This window comes from Magnolia sinica, chromosome 16 (genome assembly GCF_029962835.1).
Source record: "Magnolia sinica isolate HGM2019 chromosome 16, MsV1, whole genome shotgun sequence".
Lineage (NCBI taxonomy): Eukaryota > Viridiplantae > Streptophyta > Magnoliopsida > Magnoliales > Magnoliaceae > Magnolia > Magnolia sinica.
The window spans coordinates 24,300,246-24,320,601 of NC_080588.1; the positions used below are offsets into that span (position 1 = coordinate 24,300,246).

At 39.8% G+C, this 20,356-nt stretch overlaps 1 long non-coding RNA gene across 2 annotated transcripts; it reads left to right on the forward strand.

The window, feature by feature from the left end:
- Positions 1-18,106: 18,106 nt before the first annotated feature.
- Positions 18,107-19,959, forward strand: LOC131229372 (uncharacterized). 2 transcript variants are annotated; one of them, XR_009163296.1, is made up of 3 exons: positions 18,107-18,252; positions 18,404-18,549; positions 19,337-19,959. It is a non-coding gene; the product is annotated as an uncharacterized LOC131229372 (long non-coding RNA). The 2 variants fall into 2 exon arrangements; XR_009163295.1 differs by lacking the exon at positions 19,337-19,959 and adding an exon at positions 18,672-18,850.
- Positions 19,960-20,356: the final 397 nt, after the last annotated feature.

The window sequence follows — 20,356 nt, forward strand, 5'->3', positions numbered from 1 at the left end:
GATCACATCTTTCCATCCATGGTCAGGCATGGAGAGATGTAGATTCCTGTTTTTTCCTCTATAGGAACCTGTTCCTGGTCAGACACAAGCACCTAGAATATTATTCCAAACAACATCTATAACTAGACTTTGGTTGAACTCTTAGCATAGAGAAATACGGAAATTTCGGTTAATCATACTAGAGAAAGAAACAATCCAATCAGATTCAGATAAAATCAACACATACAAAAGTTATTCAAATTAGGGGCTTCATCTCAGCCCTAGCTAAAAGATTAGCAACTCATGGGATCAAGTAGGAAGACAGAAAAATAATATTTATAAAAGAAAAACTCCATCCTCTCTTCCCTCTTGCTTTCTCTCTTTTGCTTTCTTCAAGCTCTCCCTGGATTTGCCCTGGATCTGCCTTTTTTTCTCTTTTCTTCTCTTTCCCCTTCTCTGGATCTCTCAGCCACCCCCTCAAAACGAGCCTTTTCTTTCTCCTTTATAGCTCTCAGCTGCGGTGGAGAGCTATGCACGAAAATAGCAACCGGTTGGTTGAGAAATAGAAGTCGGTGCGTGCTCCTTTTCGCTGCCGAGTTCAGATGCAAAACGGCCCATCTTTCCTTGCTCAGTTTCCAAATAATATCGTCTCTTAGGACGTTTCCGAGTTATCTTCATGATGGACGGATCAGATTTTTCATCTGATCAAGTATGATGGGCCACAACCGCTGCAAAAGTCGGACAGCGTCCGGCGTCTTCTTTCGCACTGACCGCGCTGTGACGTTGGTGGGACCTACTTCATTGCTATATAGATAAATCCAAGCCGTCCATTGGATGCAGCACAAAATTTTGGTCGAGAATGGACTGTTTTCACTGTCTTCTGATGCGGCCCATGTGATTTCGCTTCTTGCCATCCATTTTGCTTTTGAACGGTTCAAAACCGATCTCTACTGCCATTTGAAATACCGCCACCTAGGCGATGGTAATATGGGCCATTATGGTCTAATAGACAGTCCAGATTGGACTGTCGAGTCGTGATGGTGGCCCACAACAGGGGACCGCGAGTCCCTGTTTCCGTTTTTGCTAAGCCGGAAACGGCAGTTTCCGTTTTTTTTTAAATTTTGTCGGTCAGCGCCTGCTGACCGACCTTTAGTTCATGGGTGCACTGCTGGTGTGCGTCCGCACTGTGTGCATGCAGTGCACATGTGAGGTCCATCATGATGTATGCACCAAATCTCTTCCATCCATATGGTTCTCCATATAATTTAAAGCGTTGATGCCAAAGATGAGCCATATCCAGGGACCAGGTGGGCCCCACTTAAGGAATTAAAGGGCTGATCTGGCCGTTGGACCACTTCCCGAGATATGAAATGGTTGAAATTTTATGTGTACGGTTTATTTATGCCCCCCATCCCATGTATGAAGTTTCGAGTCAATCGGATGGCGGAAACCATGTGATCTTGCATTCTGGACCATTTTCGGGCCATTTTAATGTGAACGGCTTGATTTCGTCGGGTCCCTGGCATGTAAATTCTTCAGTCTTAGTTCTCTGGAGTGCGTCCCTTGCTCTGGTGAGTTCGGAGTGTCAAATTCATGCTTGTAGTACTCTTTTTCCATCAACGCTCCTGATTTTATCCTGTAATAAAAATATAATTAAAATACTCCGTTAAACATTATCATGTATGTAAAATCAGGTAATAATTGGGGTCTGATATGTAATATTCGACCCTCATCAATTTTCAAGGTCATTTCTATGCATTTCACGATCAATCCTGGCGATTCCATTTCTCATTTCACTCTGGAATAGGAAGTCAATGTATATATTGTCCCCAGATGTGATATTGACATGTAGGAGTCTACATGTGAGATGAGTCACCGAAAATGATGTGGACCAATAAAAGCATTTCATGGTCAATTCGCTCCACTTCACGGTCATTTTTCCATGCATTTCACGGTCAATCCCGGCGATTCCGTGTTGATTCACGGTCATTTCCATGCATTTCACGGTCAATTCCCTTCACTTCACGGTCATTTCCTTACATTTCACGTTCAATACCGGTGATTTCGTTTCATTTCACGATCATTTCCATGCATTTTTTTCTAAACAAATAAGCTAAAATATAGGACAACTACTCCATTACAAGTCACATTTTGTATCAAGCAATTGATTTGGGAGAGGGAAATCTGGCATATCTTGTTAGCTTGAGGGGAGGCATTGAAATTTCTTTTGCCATCAACACAAATTATCTGCACTCAATTATAATTAATTTATAAGGAACTTATATATTAATCGGGTTCGTGTTGGGTCAGGCAACCCGAGACCTCAATCTGAGCCCAACTCAAGTTTTATCGAGTTGGTGTTTGTATGGCCCAACCCCAAGACCAAACTTGATACACCCTACCCAAGCCCAACCCAATATCAGGTTGGTCGGGTTGAGCCTGCCCAACTTTTAGCCCTAAAATCATATATGGTACGTCAAGTAACTAGTTTTGGTTTAGAAGATATTCTTGTTATATGAATAAAGAAAGAAATGAAAAAAAGAGATAAATTTTTTTTATATGCTTATATATACATATTTATATAAATATGTGTTAGAGAAAAATGTAGGTAGAATAAAATTCTCCATGTAAAAAAAAAAAAAACTCAAACAAATATGATAGGGATACGGCTATAGCTACGTTATAATTCGTATCCATAGACCGAAGTTGGAACCACCAATTCCAGACAGCGACTTGCGGTGGAATCGCGGGAGCTGCAATTGATCGTCGGGCTTTGGTTATGGCTACGGTTATAATCTGTAGCCATAGAAAAACCGTAGCCATAAGTTACTGGTTTTTTTTTTTCTTTTTTTTCTTTTCCTATTGTAATCCCCACTGCCTTTTGTGGGTCCCATCATGAGGTCTGTGTTATATCCAAACCGTCCATCTATTTGGCGAGCTCATATTCAGGCTTGAGACGAAAAATAAGATAGATCTAACTATCAAGTAGACCACACTGTAAAATGCAATGGGGAATTGAACTCCTACCATTGAAACCCTTTTAGAGGTTATAGAAGTTTTGGATCATTATGAAATTTGTTTTTCTTCTTCATCCAGGTCTTTGTGACCTATGAATGAACTTAGATAGGGAGGATTTCTCACAAGCATCACAGTGGGCCTCCAAAAAGTTTTTAATGGTCGACGCTCATTCAACACTGTTTCCAGTAATGTGGTACACTTGAGATTTGGATATACCTCATTTTTGGTCGCATAACATAAAATGATATGGAAAAATATATGGACGGCATGGATGAATAGCATACATCATGGTGGGGCCCACAGACCACCGACCATCCGCCATTGGCTGGTGGCAGGGGAGTACCCAGTCCGTTTCCGTGAAAGGAGGGGTCGTTTCGTCCTCAAAGTCGCTGTCCGCACGTGCTAGTCTAAGTTGGTAACTAAAGTTTGTAGTCATTCATAAAATCCGCTGGGTAAAAGGTTTTGTCTACAGTGGTCATTTTCTCACTCTACATACTACAGTCCAAAAATGAGGCTTCTCCTTTTTCCCACCTCTAATCATTTTACTTTTACCCCAGAGAAATTTACGACTGTGGACCCCACCTTTTATCTAGTGGTTTTTATGAAGCAATACAAACTTAACTTACGCACTTGGACCTCCTCGTACGGACGCTGAATTTGAGGATGAAAATACCCCTGCCTTCCTCTGGCTGGCGTGCATGACGAGCGCTGACAGATGGTCCGGCGATAGGAACTCAGGTGGGGTCCACTGTGATATTTGTGAGAAATCCTTCCCGCCTAAGTTCATTCATAGGGTCACAAAGACCTGGATGAAGAGGAAAAACAAATTTCATAACGATCGAAAACGTCTGTAACCCCTAAAAGGGTTTCAATGGTAGGCGTTCAATTCCCCACTGCCATTTACAGTGTGGTCCACTTGATAGCTAGATCTGTCTTATTTTTCATCTCAAGCCTTAATACGAGTTCGCCAAATATATGGACGGTTTGGATATAACACATACCTCATAATGGGACCCACATAAATCGGTGAGGATTACAACAGGGAAGGTAAAAGAAAAAGTAATCAGCAGTTGGCGATTGGGTCAGAGCTGGGCTATGGCTACGGATTATAATCGTAGCGATAACTGTAGTGCTATGCACTTTTTTTTTCTTTTTTCTTTTTATTTTTTACATAGAGAAGTTTTTCCCCCTTACATTTTTCTCTAATACATAATTATATAAATATGTATATATAAGTATATAAAATATTTTTCTATTTTTTAATTCATTTCTTTATCTATTTATTTAACAAGCAGATCTCCTAAACTAGAATGATATACTTAACGTACCACATATGATTTTGAGGTAGGAGAAGTTAATTTAGCCAACCAACCTAGTTATTTTCCAAGATTCATAAGTAGTTTCTCAAGCACTATTACACTACCATAAAGGGAAATATCAGTACAGAGCATACAGCTAATGAAACAGTTACCTAAGGATAGCCTATCATGCTTAAAAGGCTAAATAGATCACCATACATGTTAAAAAGGCTTATATGATATAGTGTCATATGTATCCTTAGACATGTTTATAGAATGGAAGTTCCATGGAAGCTTTATTCATGTGTTCTCAGCCCTGCATTTGGCCCTTGAGTTGAATTTCTAAAAATTGCTATTCTAATGGATTCTACAATTGGTTAAAACAATTAGAACAATGAGAGTTATTATTAGAGATGTAACCTCAAGTAATAAAAAGCTTCTCAGTTGGATTTTTTTCTCAAGGTCCTTCCAAACACCCGGTGAATTTTGAAAGTGACCACAAATCCATATTCAACAAAATGCTAAGGTTTGCACATAACTAGCCTTTCCAAGTTAGGTTTGTATGGTTCAAACGCCAGCTAATGACATGAACGATTTGTGGCATTCGAGTTGCAACGAAGGAATCTATACAAGTTTCAAGCTCTTTGAAAATGAGCGGGGCAAGTATGAAATTCAGCGGGGCAAACATGAAAAAGAGCGGGGCAAGCATGAAAAAGAGTGGGCAAGCATGAAAATGAGGGGGGCAAACATGAAAATGAGCGGGGCAAGCATGAAAATGAGCGGGGCAATCATGAAAATGAGTAGGCAAACATGAAATTCAAGATCTAGAGCAATTGTCAAGCATTGATTTCTATGTGCATTGAACTTCTAGTTTGCCCCGCTCAATTTCATGTTTGCCCCGCTCAATTTCTAGTTTGCCTTGCTCAATTTCATGTTTGCCCCGCTCAAATTTATGTTTGCTCCGGTGAAATTCATGTTTGCCCCGCTTAATTTCTAGTTTGCCCCACTCAATTTATAGTTTGCCCCGCTCAATTTCATGTTCGCCCCACTCAATTTCTTGTTTACCCCGCTGAAATGGATTTTCGACCATCGACCCGATGAAATCCTAGAAAATAACTAAGTTGGTTGGCTAAATTAGCTTCTCCAACCCCAAAATCATGTGGTACGTTAAGTAAATCATTCTAGTTTGGATCCTTACTCTTGCTCGGTTGGTAGACTCTTAGGGCGTGTTTGGATTCACGTTTTGGTTGTATTGTATTGTATCCGGTACTGTTCATGTATACGTTAGGCGATATTCAGAATACATCCAGCGGAGATGTGCCACTAACCAATGTTTGGATAGGACGTATTACTCTAGCATGTATACAATTTCATGTCAGATCAACGTTTGGAAACGAATGGATAAGGGCCACATGATGTATATACGTGCGTGTAGTGGGGCTCACTCACTGTTCCATTGAATGATCTGAGCCATTCATTCACTTCAGAGGGTGGGCATTACCCTTACTTAGGTGTCCTTTTGTTTCTATGCAAACTATTGCAGAATCTCAACCGTTAAACATGAAATGGATGGCGGAGTAAACACCCTCATGGGCAACGCTAATTTCACTCCAAAAGCACTCCCTTCTGGATGGTTTTTCATCCTAAATCCAATGGACGGAGTTGATTTTCCAAGAAGCTTCAATAAGTGGGCCACCAAACTTCACAGTAGCGAAACAGAGGTTCTGTCTTTTCGTTGTGGGCCACCATCATGTAGTAAAAGGTGGATCTGAACCGTTCATCAGGTAGAGAGAGAAAAACCCATCAAAAACATGTTGACGTTTCATGGCCATGTATTTCCTCATGATCGCTACAATGATCAAAAGAAGACTATTCGGCTGTTGTTTCAGCTTGATTGTCTCAGTGGGCCACATCATCGGATGATCAAAGTTCACCATTCATGGTTTAAATCTCGAGAGGAAGATGATGGACGGTGTGGATTTGTCAAAAGACGGCCATACTGGGCATTACCAGCAACACACTGAAAGAAGAAAAAGCTTTCTTCCTGTTTATGTCTTACTGAACGTCCGGCCAGTTGTGCGATACAATCCCATCAATGATGCAAAGTGGTTCTCGGGCGTATTTGCACGCGTTGAATGCGTTGCCCGCTGTTCGTTTCTAAATAAGGGACATGTCCCATCAACCTCACTAATACGATACTATACACTCGAAACTGTGAATCCAAACACGCCCTTAGGAGTTTCAACACCCGGTTAAGCGTTCGAGTATCCATAAGTGGTGAAATTCCACTAGTGTGAGTGTGTGGGGGTGTGTGTGTATCTAAAAATAATAAATAAATTAAAAAAATCATTCTAGTTTAGAAGATATGCTTGTTAAATACATAGGCAAAGAAATGAATTAAAAGATAGAAAAATATTTTTATATACTTATATATACATATTTACATAATTATGTATTAGAGAAAAATGTAAGGGAGAAAAAGTTCTCCCTGTAAAAAAAAAAAAAAAAATCCACCAAACTTTCGTGGCAGTGTTTTTTTTTTTCTATGTTGCTTCCCATCATGAGGTCTGTGTTATATCCAAACCGTCCATCTATTTGGCAAGCTCATATTAATGCTTGAGACGAAAAATAAGATAGATCTAACTATCAAGTGGACCACACTGTAAAAGGTAGTGGGGAATTCAACGTCTACCATTGAAACCCTTTTAGGGGTTACAAAAGTTTTGGATCATTACGAAATTTGTTTTTCCTATTCATCCAGGTCTTTGTGACCCTATGAATGAACTTAGACGAGGAGGATTTCTCACAAACATCAAAGTGGGCTCCACCTGAGTTTCTAATGGTTGACACTCATTCAACACTGTTTCCTGTAATGTGGCTTGGATATACCTCATTTTTGGTCTCATAGCATAAAGTGATCTGGAAAAATATATGGACGGCATGGATGAAAAGAATACATCATGGTGGGTCCCACATACCACCGACGATCTGCCATTGGCGGGTAGCAGGAGTACCCAATCCGTTTCCTTGAAAAGGAGGGGTATTTTCGTTACGAGAATGGTCAAAGTGCGTATGTTAAGTTTGTATTGCTTCAAGAATATCCAATGGATAAAAGGTGGGGTCCACAGTCGTAAATTTCTCTTTACCCCACGTCCTCTTTACGTGGGCAATATTGCTTGAGCAATATAATGATGGCCCCATCTATTCTTACGCCAGAAATTGAATGGTTAAGATTGTTTCATCGAGGAGATGTTTATGTCTGATTCCTACAATGGTCAGAAGCAAACCAACGGTCGGGATTACCAAATCATGGGCCCACTTGTTAGAATTGATAATTAGTGTATACCGTGCCAAGATGTGGGCCATGTATCATATAATTTCTCATAGTGCATTTTAGCATCCGATGCACCGTTGCTCTTGGAATAACTACTGGACGGAGCTTATGTACATGCCACAGATGTGCCAGCATGGCATATAGGTGCGAGGTCCAATCCATCCATCAGGTTTGTCGAACATTTACGTGTTTTCCCATGAATAAATCTGCTGCACTCGGTACGTATGTCCCAATAATGGAAAGGTTCTTCAGAGCCGTAGATTTGATTTGCCATCAGTGGTCCACTGGAGATTGAAGCAACCTGATTCTTGGGCTAGAGCATCAACACGGTGGGGATGATCTGATGGATGGTTTGGATTTAGGACATATCTTTCCCTGTAGGCACGTGTGGCGTGTGCGTGAGCTTTACTGCACACGCGAGTGGGGCCCAACAAAGCACTAAACCAGATAAAGATGGATTCGAGTAGAGAAATTTAGGACTGTGGACCCACCTTTTATCCAGCTGTTTTTTTGAGACAATACAAACTTTGTTTTGCAACTTAGACCTGCTTGTACGTACAGCGAATTTGAGGACGAAAATACCCCTCCTTTCACGGAAACGGATTGAGTACTCCCCCTGCCACCGGCCAATGGCGGATGGCCGGTGGTCTGTGGGCCCCATCATGATGTATGCCTTTCATCCATGCCGCCCATATATTTTTCTATAGCATTTTATGGTATGAGACAAAAATGGAGGTATATGCAAATCTCAAATGTACCACATTACATGAAACAGTGTTGAATGAGCGTCGGCCATTAAAAACTTTTTGGGGGCCATAAAACTTTTTAGGGGCCCACTGTGATGTTAGTGAGAAATCCTTCCCGTCTAAGTTCATTCATAGGGTCACAAAGACCTAGATGAAGAGGAAAAACAAATTTCATAATGATCCAAAACTTCTGTAACCCCTAAAAGGGTTTAAATGGTAGACGTTCAAATCCCCACTGCCTTTTACAGTGTGGTCCACTTGATAGTTAGATCAATCTTATTTTTCGTCTCAAGCCTTAATATGAGCTCGCCAAATAGATGGACAGTTTGGATATAACACAGACCTCATGATGGACCCAAAAAAAAAAAAACAAATAGAGTAATTTTTTTTATTTATTTTTTTTTTTTACAAGGAGAACTTTTTACCCCTTACATTTTCTGCAATACAAAATTATGTAAATATGTATATATATAAGTATATAAAAATATTTTTCTATCTTTTAATTCATTTCTTTGCCTATTTATTCAACAAGCGTATCTCCTAAACTAGAATGATTTACTTAACGTACCACATATGATTTTGGGGTAGAAAAAGCTAATTTAGCCAACCAACTTAGTTATTTTCCAAGATTCCATCGGGTTGATGGTCGAAAATCCAGCGAGACAAACTAGAAATTCAACAGAGCAAACATGAAATTGAGCGGGGCAAATTAGAAATTGAGCAGGGCAAACATGAAATTCAACGGGACAAACATGAAATTGAGCAAGGTAAATTAGAAATTCAGCGGGGCAAACTAGAAATTCAGCGGGGCGAACATGAAATTAAGCAGGGCAAACTAGAAATTCAGTGAAGCAAACATGAAATTGAGTGGGGCAAACTACAAATTAAGTGGGGCAAACATGAAATTGAGAGGGGCAAACTAGAAATTAAGCGAGACAAACGTAAAATTGAGTAGGGCAAACATGAAATTGAGCGGGCCAAACATGAAATTGAGCAGGGCAAACTAGAAATTGAGCGAGGCAAACATGAAATTGAGTGGGGCAAACTAGAAATTCAGCAGGGGAAGCTTGAATTTCTGCGGGGCAAACATGAATTTCAGCAGGGTAAACGTGAAATTGAGCGGGGCAAACGTGAAATTGAGCAGGGCAAACATGAAATTGAGTGGGGCAAACTGAAAATTGAGTGGGGAACATGAAATTCAACAGGGGAAGCATGAAATTGAGCGTGGGAAATAGCAAATTCAGCGGGGCAAACATGAAATTCAACAGGGCAAACTAGAAATTCAGCATGGCAAACATGAAATTAAGCGGGGCAAACATGAAATTGAGCAGGGCAAACTAGAAATTCAGCAGGGGAAACATGAAATTGTTGGCTGCTGGACATTTCAAAGGCAAAGTCGATATTATTGAGCAACGCTCGATATATTGAAGATTGAATCTCGATATGATCGAGACACTTTCGATATTATCGATGACTTACCATTGATATAATCGACCATATATCGATAATATCGACAACAAAATGTTTCGTATAGGGGATTGTAGTGGCTCGATATTATCGACAATGAGTCGATATATTGAGGGTTATATGTCGATAATATCGAAGAGTTCTAGATAATATCGAGGAGCACTTTTTTCAAATTTAGGGTGTTTTTAGTTTTTTTTTTTAAAATTTTTAAAGAAATTTAGGCTATTTTTAGGGCCATCCTCCATCCACAATAGGGGCCCTAATTTGAGTGAGCTGATTGGCATGAATGCATACCATGTTTATGCACATGAGTGGCTAGTTGCTGCAGTATACTTGAGCCATGGTAGATGAACATTGTAGCCTGTTTCACTGTCAAACTTTAAGACATGTAAATTTCCTCAATTTCGTGTTTCGATGTTACCAACTGCTTAATTATATGAAATAAAATTTGGGAACATAGTGCCGATACGGGGGAGCTTGGATTGTATGTAACTTGATATAAGCTACCTATGCATTAAGTAGCTTATTTTGGTTTCTACTTCTTAAGCTTAAGTGATTAAGTAACTTTAAGTAAAAAAGTTACTTATAATTGATCTTAAACCGAGCTTACTTATCTCAAATAAGCTACTTATCTACTGTTGTAGGTATACAAAGTAACTTATTTCGAGGTATCCAAACAGGCCCTAAAAGCCAAATACCTTACTCCACTGAATTTCATGTTTGTCCCGCTCAATTTCTAGGTTGCCCCGCTCAATTTTAAGTTTGTCCCGCTCAATTTTCAATTTGCGCCGTTGAATTTCATGTTTGCCCCGCTCAAGAAAATTGAGCGGGGCAAACATGAAAGTAAGCGAGGTGTTTTTTTGCAATTTGTTTCTATTTCTAGTTTTGATTATATATACTGGTGTAATCGATATTAGGGTTACTGCTAATATCATGTTTGCCCCTCTCAATTTCTAGTTTGCCCCACTAATTTCGTGTTTGCCCCGATCAATTTCATGTTTGCCCCATTGAAATTCATGTTTGCTCCGCTGAATTTCTAGTTTGCCCCGCTCAATTTCTAGTTTCTAATTTGCCCTGCTCAATTTTCAATTTGACCGCGAAGTGATTGAAATTGACCACGAAGTGAATGAAATGGATTTTCCACCATCGACCCGATGGAATCTTGGAAAATAACTAGGTTGGTTGGTTAAATTAGCTTCTCCTACCCAAAATCATTTGTGGTACGTTAAGTAAATCATTTTAATTTATGAGATATGCTTGTTATAAGCGGGGCAAATACAAAATTCAGAGGAGCAAACTAGAAATTAAGTGGGGCAAACATGATATTAGCAACCCTAATATCGATTACACCAGTATATATAATCAAAACTAGAAATAGAAACAAATTGCATAAAAACACCCCACTCAATTCCATGTTTGCACTGCTCAATTTTCAGTTTGTCCCGATCAATTTCCAGTTTTCTAGTTTGGCTCGCTCAATTTCCAGTTTGTCCCGCTCAATTTCCAGTTTGGCCCGCTCAATTTTCAGTTTGACCGCAAAGTGATTGAAATTGACCATGAAGTGAATGAAATGGATTTTTCATCATCGACCCAATGGAATCTTGAAAAATAACTAGGTTGGTTGGTTAAATTAGCTTCTCCTACCCCCGAAGTCATATGTGGTACGTTGAGTAAATCATTCTAGTTTAGGAGATATGCTAGTTAAATAAATAGGTAAAGAAATGAATTAAAAGATAAAAAATATTTTTATATACTTATATATACATATTTACATAATTATGTATTAGAGAAAAATGCAAGGGATAAAAAGTTCTCCTTGTTAAAAAAACAAACAAAATCTGCCAGATTGCCGCCAACCACGGAAGTCTGTGTTTTTTTTTTACTGGTTTATTTTTGTGGGTCCTATCATGAGGTCTGTGTTATATCCAAATTGTCCATCTATTTGACGAGCTCATATTAAGGCTTGAGACGAAAAATAAGATAGATCTAACTATCAAGTGGACCACACTGTAAAAGACAGTGGGGAATTGAACGTCGACCATTGAAACCCTTTTAGGGGTTACGGAAGTTTTGGATCATTATGAAATTTGTTTTTCCTCTTTATCCAGGCCTTTGTGACCTTATGAATAGATTGGATGGAAAATAAATGTTATGGTGGGCCCTACAAAATTTTTAACGGTGAAAATCAATTTTCCTGCTGCTCTTTGTGGTGTGGTCCAGTTGATATTTGGATATGATTTTTTTTTTTTTTGGATAATACTCCAAAATGATCTCGAAATATGGATGAACGTTGTGGATACAATAAATACATAGCTGTGGGGCCATGTAACTTTGATCTCTTTTGAGCCGTTCGTACAACTCTCGGATGGAGGAGCGTCAGCGCTCGTCTTCGAAAGGAAGCGAGGGGTATTTTCATCCTCAAATTCGATGACCGTACGAGGTCTAAGTTCCAAAACTAAGTTTGTATTGTTTCATAAAAACAGCTGGATAAAAGGTGGGGTCCACAGTCCTAAAATTATCATTCGAGTATGAGCTGAGCTATCTTGTGCGCACAGTGCGCACCTAGAGAAGGTGCGCACCTATCCCCCACCATCCATAAATGCTAGGCGGGAATCCCATCACGTATCCCAGAGTGGGCATTTCGAATTTCGCATTTTTGAAACGCTTGATAGATTCCCGCCAGCCGTTTTGAGTGATGGGAGATAAGTGGACACGAGTATCTCAGTGCTGTTTTTGGCCTATGGCCAATCCAGTAAGCGATAAGCGATTAATCGGGGTGGCCCACCGTTTGATCAGTGCTGTTTTGGACCTGTGCTCAATCTGAGAAGTGGCCCATCGTTTGGACGGTCTGGAAAGACATGTCACAAATCAAATCAATTTGATGAAATATGAAACAATTCTGCCAAACAAGTAATAAGATTTTCATTACATTTCTAAAATTAGAATCAAAATAGAAACATTTTAAAACAAATCTATTTATTCTTATGATCCCATCCTTAGTTTCAAATGTAGACCTAACATTAATCCCAGCTTTCCATCAGGTGGGCCACACTGTTTAGATCTTCTAACTTAAAAATCACATTGATGAATAGAAAAACACAAATATAGTCCACTTGATGAGTGGATGTGGTTGATTTTTACGTAAGGTATTAACCTATTGGACGGATTGGATGTTGCACACACAAGAGGGGTTGGAAGTTATAATCTGGGTGAACCATTCTTTATAATCCACCTGTTGGACTTAGGACCTCTTTTAAATATGTTATAAACGGGCAGGAGCTTTGAGTGGCCACCGTGATGTATGGGTCTTATCCACATCGTTTATATCTTTTTTTTCTATCATTTTAAATTGTAAGATAAAAAATGAGGCAGATCAAAGGCTTAAGTGGACCACACCACAGGAAGCTGTGTTTACAATGATTCTCACCATTGAAACTTTTCTAAGGCCCACTGTGATGTTTATTTTCCATCCAACCTATTCATAAAGTTACATAGACCTGGATGAAGAGAAATCACAAATATCAGCTCCATCCAAAACTTCCGTGACCCCCAAGAAGTTTTCAACGGTAAGATTTTAATCCCCATTGTGTAGTCCACTTGAGCCTTGCATCTGTCTCGTTTTTGGTCTCATACCCTAAAATGATACGAAATAATGAATGGACGGTGTGGATAAGACCCATACATCACAGTGGTCACTCAAAGGGTAGGACGCAATCCGCATCCGTTATAAACATTATTAAATGTTGAGTTGAGTCGGGTCGGGTCTCCATGTCAACCCGACCCGGCTGAACACCGAGTACAGTTGAGTTTTCGCCTTTTCAAACCACCGTTCAGATGTACGTGATGAACTGTCTTTTTAGAGGCTGGATCCAATACAAACGTTACTATGCTAAGTTATAAATTTATATATTGCGCCCAGTGGTGTTTTAATAAAATCCAATCCGTCCATCACATGTGCCCCCTCCTATTCTCCTTGAATCCCAAAAATCAGAAGATTCGAAAATTAGGTGGGCCACAGCACATGATTTTAGTGTTTTTACACATGATTTTACAATGACGTGGCATAGATTTGGAATGACCTTAATTTCTAGGTACGCATTCATCCTTGTCATATGTGCCTTTTGAATGGATTAGATGGAACATACAAAACATAGTGGGCCCCACAAACAATCTGGAAGATTTTTAATGGTGCACATCCTCATCCAAACTGTTCCCTGAAGTGTGGTCCATATAACTTTTGGATCAGTCTAATTTTTTATTTAAAGGTATAAAAATAGGGGACACAAATGATGGACGGATTGGATATCTTTAAAAACTTCATTATGGGCCCCACATATCAAGTTGTACCTTAAGCTTAATTTTTTATTTAAAGGTATAAAAATAGGGGACACAAATGATGGACGGATTGGATATCTTTAAAAACTTCATTATGGGCCCCACATATCAAGTTGTACCTTAAGCTTAATGTAGTAAGTGTTTTGTATTGGATCCGGAGATATTTACGATTGTGGACCCCACCTTTTATCCAGCGGTTTTTTTGAAGCAATACAAACTTAGAATACGCACTTGGACCTCCTCGTACAGAATATCAGGACGAAAATACCCCTCCTCCTGACGGAAACGGCTTTTCCTCTCCATTTCCTCTCTTTGCTTTTCCTCTCCCTTTCTACTGCCACTTTCGCTGCCGTTGCTTTCACCCCCCATTTCCTCACTGCATTTCCGGTAGAAAGACCCAACAAAACACCCTTTTTGTCGGCCCCTTATCAGCATTTTGTCTTTTCTTCTAAAAATGGTGGGTCCAGCGAAGAAAGCACACAGGACAGGTATATATATATTATTTAATTATTATTACACGCTGCACACACACCCCACACACTCACGCTGCACACACACCCCACACACTCACACTGGTGGAATTTCACCACCTATGGCAGTGGAACCCTTGACCGGGAGTTGAAACTCCTGAGAGTTTACCACCCAAGCAAGAGTAAGGACCCCAACACAAGTATATTTTAAACTCAGTTGGGCCCACATTGAATGTATGTAGTATATCCATGCCGTCCATCCATTTTTTCATTTATTTTAAGGGGTTGAGCCCCAAATTGAAGCATATTAAAAGATCAAGTGGATCATACTATGAGAAACAGTAGGCAGAATGAATTTCATGTTTGTCCCGTTCAATTTCATGTTTGTCCCACTAAATGTCTAGGTTCCCTTCCACATATGGGGTTTTGGTATATACATATTGCGATGAAAACAGAGGGGTATTACATAATCCGATAAAAATGATGTATTACAAATAAAACACCGTTATGGGGTGTAGCAAGCGTAATCAGATTGCGTACTGAGTTAGTCAGTACGCTCCTATTATACTAAGTAAACTCAGTTGGGCCCACATTGAATGTATGTAGTATATCCACGCCGTCCATCCTTTTTTCCATTTATTTTAAGGGGTTTAGCCCCCAAATTGAAGCATATCAAAAGATCAAGTGGATCATACCACGGGAAACAGTGGGCATAATGATTTCTACCGCCGAAACCATAGTCTGCCCAACAGTGATGTTTGTTTGTTATCAAACCTATTTATAAGATCATACAGATATGGATTAATAGAAAACACAATTATAAGCTTGATCCAAAACTTCTGTGGCCCCTAAGAAATGATCAACATTAGAAGTTCAATTCAAAATTTCATGTGGTGTGGTCCATTTGAACATTGGATATGTTTAGATTTTTCGGCTTAAGCCACGAAATTATTTGTTAAGTTTGCCCCGCTCATTTTCATGTTTGCCCCGCTAATTTTTCAGTTTGCCCCGCTGATTTTCTAGTTTCCCCCGCTGATTTTTCAGTTTGCCGCGCTGATTTTCTAGTTTGCCCCGTTGATTTCCTAGTTTGCCCCGCTGATTTTACAGTTTTCCCTGCTGATTTTCCAGTTTGCCCCGCTGATTTCCTAGTTTGCCCCGCTGATCTTCTAGTTTGCCCTGCTGAATTTAATGATTTGCCCTACTGAATCTCATGTTTCCCTCGCTGAATATCAAGTTTGCCCCGATCAATTTCATATTTTCCCCACTGAATTTCATGTTTTCCCCGATGAATTTAATATCTCCCTCGTTGAATTTCATGTTTGTCCCGCTGAAGTCTAGGTTCCCTCCCTTAATGTCTAGGTTCCCTTCCACATATGAGGTTTTGGTGTATACATATTGCGATGAAAACGGAAGGGTATTACATAATCCGATGAACATGATGTATTACAAATAAAACACCATTGTGGGGCGTAGCAAGCGTAATCAGATTGCGTACTGAGTTAGTCAGTACGCTCCCATTGTACTAAGTAAACTCAGTTGGGCCCACATTGAATGTATGTAGTATATCCACGCCGTCCATCCGTTTTTCCATTTATTTTAAGGGGTTTAACCTCCAAATTGAAGCATATCAAAAGATCAAGTGGATCATACCACGGGAAACAGTGGGCATAATGATTTCTACCGCCGAAACCATAGTCGGCCCAACAGTGATGTTTGTTTTTTATCAAACCTATTCATAAGATCATACAGATATGGATTAATAGAAAACACAATTATAAGCTTGATCCAAAACTTCCGTGGCCCCTAAGAAATGATCAACATTAAAAGTTCAATTCAAAATTTCATGTGGTGTGGTCCATTTGAACATTGGATATGTTTAGATTTTTCAGCTCAAGATACGAAATTATTTGTTAAGTTTACCTCGCTCATTTTCATGTTTGCCCCGCTGATTTTTGAGTTTGCCCCGTTGATTTTCTAGTTTCCCCCACTGATTTTTGAGTTTGCCCCGCTGATTTTCTAGTTTGCCCTATTGATTTCTTAGTTTGCCCTGCTGATTTTTCAGTTTCTCCCGCTGATTTTTCAGTTTGCCCTGCTGATTTCCTAGTTTGCCCCGCTGATCTTCTAGTTTCCCTCGTTGATTTTCCAGTTTGCCCTGCTGAATTTAATGATTTGCCCTGTTAAATCTCATGTTTTCCCCGCTGAATATTAAGTTTGCCCCGATCAATTTTATATTTTCCCCACTGAATTTCATGTTTTCCCCGCTGAATTTAATGTCTCCCTCGCTGAATTTCATGTTTGTCCCATTCAATTTCATGTTTGTCCCGCTGAATGTCTAGGTTCCCTCCCTCAATGTCTAGGTTCCCTTCCACATATGAGGTTTTGGTGTATACATATTGCGTTGAAAATGGAAGGGTATTACATAATCCGATGAACATGATGTATTACAAATAAAACACCATTGTGGGGCATAGCAAGCGTAATCAGATTGCGTATTGAGTTAGTCAGTACGCTCCCATTATACTAAGTAAACTTAGTTGGGCCTACATTGAATGTATGTAGTATATCCACGCCGTCCATCCATTTTTCCATTTATTTTAAGGGGTTTAGCCCCTAAATTGAAGCATATCAAAAGATCAAGTGGATCATACCACGGGAAAGAGTGGGCATAATGATTTCTACCGCTGAAACCATAGTCGGCCCAACAGTGATGTTTGTTTGTTATCAAACCTATTCATAAGATCAGACAGATATGGATTAATAGAAAACACAATTATAAGCTTGATCCAAAACTTCCGTGGCCCCTAAGAAATGATCGACATTAGAAGTTCAATTCAAAATTTCATGTGGTGTGGTCCATTTAAACATTGGATATGTTTAGATTTTTCAGCTCAAGCCACGAAATTATTTGTTAAGTTTGCCCCGCTGATTTTTTAGTTTGCCCTGCTGATTTTTCAGTTTCCCCCACTGATTTTCTAATTTCCCCTACTGATTTTTCAGTTTTCCCCGCTGATTTTTCAGTTTGCCCCGCTGATTTCCTAGTTTGACCCCGCTGATCTTCTAGTTTCCCCCGCTGATTTTTCAGTTTGCCCCGCTAAATTTAATAATTTGCCCTGCTGAATCTCATGTTTCCCCTGCTAAATATCAAGTTTACCCGATCAATTTCTTTTTTTCCCCACTGAATTTCATGTTTTCCCCGCTGAATTTAATGTCTCCCCCACTGAATTTCATGTTTGTCCCGTTCAATTTCATGTTTGCCCCGCTGAATGTCTAGGTTCCCTCCCTCAATGTCTAGGTTTCCTTCCACATATGGGGTTTTGGTGTATACATATTGCGATGAAAACGGAGGGGTATTACATAATCCGATGAACATGATGTATTACAAATAAAACACCATTGTGGGGCGTAGCAAGCATAATCGGATTGCATACTGAGTTAGTCAGTACACTCCCATTGTGGGAAGGCTTTTAACAAAGTACAAGAGGTAGTTTTGATGTTTTTCAGGTTCTAGAATTGCTGTTTGTCATTTAGCTTATGGACCAGTTTGGGCATACCTGAATTGCAGGCGGGGACCCCGTGCATCCACTACCTAGATTGAGAATGTGATGGTAACGGGTCTGATCTGTTATCCTCACATTCATATTTGTTGGAAGTGTTTAATGCATCTTGCCATTTACATTTTGTGGGATGCACTATATAGATGTGCAGTTGGTTGGGCCTAGTTCAGTTCAATTCTCATTCTGGGGTACATGCAAACAGGACCCAAATTTAGTCCCTTACTTAGAATACTTGCATTGATTTCATATTCCAGCTTTGATGAGCTGCTAGAGTTGAGTCAACAGGGAGATAATAGAACAATAGACATGCTTGTTGGAGACATCTATGGTGGTATGGACTATTCCAAGGTATATCCTGTTCTTTTCTTTTCTACCTAGACCTTTTCTCTAAGTGAAGTTACATAAGAACTAAAACTCTACATGGGTAGTGATGGTATGGGAGTTAAGATGCTGATATTGTGAAATTACAGGATAAGAGTCTCAAGAAACCTACCATTTCCTGGGGCGCAGGAATTCATGCATGTGGAGCCCTTGGTTTGATCTAGACTGTTAATCTGATGGACCTTGCTGTGGATGGGGGATGCCCCAAAATTCTTCGGGGTTGGAGGATCTTCATCCATTCTTTCAACAGTTACACTTTACTGTTTATATGTAGGCCTTTGATCAAAGAATTAGGATCTTGCAGCTTGGGAGATTTGATTCCTCTCCTATCCACAGAGGGCTTATCACGTAAGCACTCGTAGACCCCACATGTCTGGGTTGCTGCACCTCAACGAACTGTATGTTTGCTGAAGTTTAGTATCCTATGATTCATGACTACAAATGCTTATTGTGAAATGTTCCTGGTTTCAGCTTGACGGTAGCATTTGTAAGTTTTGATCAGGTAGCAGGTTACTGAAATTGATTTGCTCATCCATCTGGTCTCCGAAACAAGAATCATTGCATTAATTTGTATGGAAAGATGTATAGCATTAGCTCGGCTAGCAATCGACATTACTAATTTAAACAATGGTTCAATTGAACGAAACTGTGTGTGTTAAATTTTCAGGCCAAGATGTTGCTAAGGATCCATTTTGGTTTCCCAATTTTCATATTAGAATGGTGAATGATTCCTCGAAATTTTGGATCATTGCAGATTGGGCTCTCAGCATCAACCATTGCTTCTAGCTTTGGAAAGGCAATTTTTGAAAATAAGGAGCTTTCAGACTACAGACCTAAAGATATTTCCCTTTCCCTCTTGCGAATGATTTCATACAACATTGGGCAGGTGAGTTGCTCAAAGATGTCCCTAAGTAGTCATCATCACAATCACCGTCACCACCATCACCATCACCATCACCATCACCATCACTGCCACTACCATCACCACGACTAACATTAATTATCATTGTCATAGCTATTTAGGTTGGCTTTGTGAATCATGTTTCACCCATCATTCCAATCCAAGCCATGGATTGCTAACTTGTCTGAATCGACTTGGACTTGGTCGAGTCTATTCTGGTTCACTATAATGAACCCCCCCCCCCCCGAAAAAAAAAAAAAAAACCCAGCCTGGTTGAGTCGTGACTTGACTCAGAACCAAATGAGTTGGTGTGAGTTGCTGAGTCAGAAGACCAGGATTTGAGCCCTGGTAAGTGAATGGCCTGTCTTACCACCCCGATCCCAGTTCTTTTAGGTCTTTCCCTTGTCCGCCTCGACCCATGTTCCTAATAAGTACAATAGATTAAGTATCTTTACGGTGAAAATCTGCCGCTGAACAGATGAACCTGTTTGAAGTAAGTTGAGTAATGCCGGGATAGGCAAGGAGCTATGGAATGAGGCCATTAACACGGCTTTTTATTTAGTGAACCGATCCCCATCTACGTCGATAGATTGTAAAATCCTAGAGGAAGTATGGAGTGGTCATGAAGTTGACTACTTGCAGTTGCACGTGTTTGGTTGTGATGCTTACTCATGTACTGTCTGTTGAGAGAGATAGGCTAGACTAAAAGACGAAGAAGTGTACTTTTGTTGGTTATGGTGATGGTGTTAAAGGGTATAGGTTGTACAATTGGGTTTGGCGAAAAATCATATAGGTTGTACAATTGGGTTTGGTGAAAAATCATATAGGTTGTACACTTTTATGAGTTAGTCAGTACGCTCCCATTGTACTAAG